We start from the raw sequence: 3,152 nt of genomic DNA, 5'->3' as shown, positions 1-3,152 counted from the left end.
GAAGCAGAGGCAGGCAGATCTCTGTGAGTTTATTATTATTGTTATTATTATTCTGATATTTATTGAGCTCTACATTTTTCTCTGCTCCCTCCCCCCACTTCTCCCATTCCCCTTCAACCCTCCCCCAAGATCCCCATGCTCTCAATTTACTCAGGAGATCTTGTCTTTTTCTACTTTCTGCTTCCCATGTAGATTAGATCTATGTAAGTCTCTCTTATGTCCTCTTTGATGTCTAAGTTCTCTGGGATTGTGGTTTGTAGGCTGGCTTTCTTTGCTTTATGTTTAAAAGCCACCTATGAGTGAGTACATGTGATAATTGTCTTTCTGTGTCTGGGTTACCTCACTCAAAATAATGTTTTCTAGCTCCATCCATTTTCCTGCAAAATTCAAGCTGTCGTTATTTTTTTCTGCTGTGTAGTACTCCATTGTATGACCACATTTTCTTTATCCATTCTTCAGTCGAGGGGCATTTAGGTTGTTTCCAGGTTCTGGCTATGACAAACAAAGCTGCTATGAACATAGTTGAGCACATGTCCTTGTGGCACGATTGAGCATCCTTTGGATGTATACCCAAAAGTGGTATTACTGGGTCTTGAGGAAGGTTGTTTCCTAATTTTCTGAGAAATCTCCACACTGACATCCAAAGGGGTTGTACCAGCTTACATTCCCACCAGCAATGCAAAGTGTTCCCTTTTCCCCCCGCAACCTCTCTAGCATAAGCTGACATCAGTGTTTTTGATCTTGACCATTCTTACAGGTGTAAGATGGGATCTCAGCGTTGTTTTGATTTGCATTTCTCTGATGACTAAGGATGTTGAACATTTCCTTAAGTGTCTTTCAGCCATTTTAGATTCCTGGATCTCTGTGAGTTTGAGGCTGGTGTAGTCTATATAGAGAATTCTAGTACCCAAAGGGCTCCATATAAGGTCCTGTCTCACAGACAGAAAGAAGATATCAATGAAAAGCTGACTTTTGAAGCAGGGATTTTAGATAAGACACCATTTTTTAGATAGACACTTAATTCAAAAGTGAAAAATTGATAAATGGCACTTGATAAAAATCAAGAATTTTTGTTCCTTGAAAGGCATTTGAGTGAGCAGAATGACAAGCTACTGGCTAGGAAAGACTGTTTACAAGCATATTTCGGATAAAGGATTTATATCCAGCATACATGATCAAAACTGAGCAAAAGATCTCATAATAAGTGAAAAAAAATTGAACAGGCATTTCATAAAAAATATATCTAAGAAATAGGTAGTGAATAAATGAAAACATTAATATTATTAGTTATTAGAGAAATACAAATTAAAACTGCAGTGAGTGAAATGGCCCAGCAGGTAAAGGCACCTGTTGACCCGAGTGCCATTCCCAGGATCCAGGTGGTGGAGACAACTGTCTTGTCTTCTGAACTCTGTGTGCATCACACACACACACACACACACACACACACACACACACACACACACTAAAAATAATTGTTTAAAAAATAAAACCCTGCAGCAAGCTACACCTATATATACATCTGAAGACTGACTGAAGGTAAGGGTGGAGTTCTTGGCTAGCAAATGGAAGGCCTTGATTCCATTCCTAGGACCACATAGACCAACCATATCAAGTGTTAAGCTGGGAAAGGACTGAAATTCTAGTGTACTTTTGGGAACATAAAATAGTAAATCACCTTGGGAATTCTATTTATCTATCTATCTATCTATCTATCTATCTATCTATCTATCTATCTATCTATCTATCTATTTATTGAGGCAGGGTTTCTCTGTATAACAGTCCCGACTGTCCTAGAACTTGCTTTGTAGACCAGGCTGGCCCTAAACTTACTGAGATTCGCCTGCCTCTGCTTCCCAAGTACTAGGATTAACTGCCCAGCTGCCTTGGGAAAATTTTAAGTAGATGTCATATGACCCAACGGCTTCACTCCTAGGCAGCTACCCAAGAGAAGCAAAAGCTTCTGTCTGTACACTGGTATGCATACAGGTATTCATAACAACCTTCCTTTTAATAGTCTAGTATTGGAAATAACCCAGTGTCTATCAGCGGGTGAGTAGGAGGCCAACTGTGGGAGATTACTCACTGATAAAAAAGAATGAGCTATTGATACAGTGTGAATAAATCTCAAAGTAAGGTGTAAGTGAAGGAAAGAGATAAAGAGCATTGGCTTTGTTTGCAGCCATAGCTGTGAAACGCAAACTAACAGCAAGGGGGTTAAAGGTTGGCCTGACTGTGAAGCGAGGGATCTGTTCATTGCCTCCTCGCGCTGGTGTGGATGACTTTGCAGACAGAGGTCAAATTTCCTCAGTTTGTGCCCTCTAAATAGGTGTGGTGAACTAGGAGTGGTGGCGCACACCTTTGATCCCAGCACTCAGCAGAGACAGGCGGATCCTTGAGTTAAGACAAGCCTGGTCTACAGAGCTTCTTAAAAATGTAAAGCACACACAAGGGCTAGGGATGTGCTTCTCTGGGAGAGTGTTCTGGCAGGATCTAAGCCCTGTGTTCAGTTTCCAGTACAATGGAAACAGACTTTGGGAACTGTAAAGTCCCTGCACACAACAGACGCCTCGTTTACTGTTAGTTCATTCACTCCATGGCTGGTTGCTACCTCCTCCTTTCCTGGTGACACTGTGCCCCTAGCCACACAGGCCAGCATCTGTTGTCTCTCTGCTTCCCACACCTGGCTTTCAGGGCTACCACAGCCCAAAGGACACCGCATCAAATGGCACTTTGCAGAAGTGCCTGGACATTCTGGAGCCCCTGCCCACTGGAATTGGATCTGTCTCCCCACCTCCGACTGACATCACATCACTCGGGCGCTTCTCCGAGTCCCCTTTTTCCCTCTGCTCAGCATTCTCTATGCAGAGGCTCTGAGAGGATAAACTTGTAGTCACTGACCTCAAAGGTCAGATGCTGAGGGTTTTCCTGTTTGCTAGACTGCAGATTGGTGGCAATCAAATAGGATTGGTTTTGATTCAGCTGATAATTTCTTCATTTGGAGGAATTTCCAAGTCCTGGACCTGTCTGAGACTTTAGGTCAAGATAACAAATATTCAGCCGGGCGGTGGTGGCGCACGCCTTTAATCCCAGCACTCGGGAGGCAGAGGCAGGCGGATCTCTGTGAGTTCGAGACCAGCCTGGTCTACAGA

The sequence above is a fragment of the Microtus ochrogaster genome, chromosome 7, assembly GCF_000317375.1.
Source record: "Microtus ochrogaster isolate Prairie Vole_2 chromosome 7, MicOch1.0, whole genome shotgun sequence".
Lineage (NCBI taxonomy): Eukaryota > Metazoa > Chordata > Mammalia > Rodentia > Cricetidae > Microtus > Microtus ochrogaster.
This window is presented reverse-complemented; position numbering follows the sequence as displayed.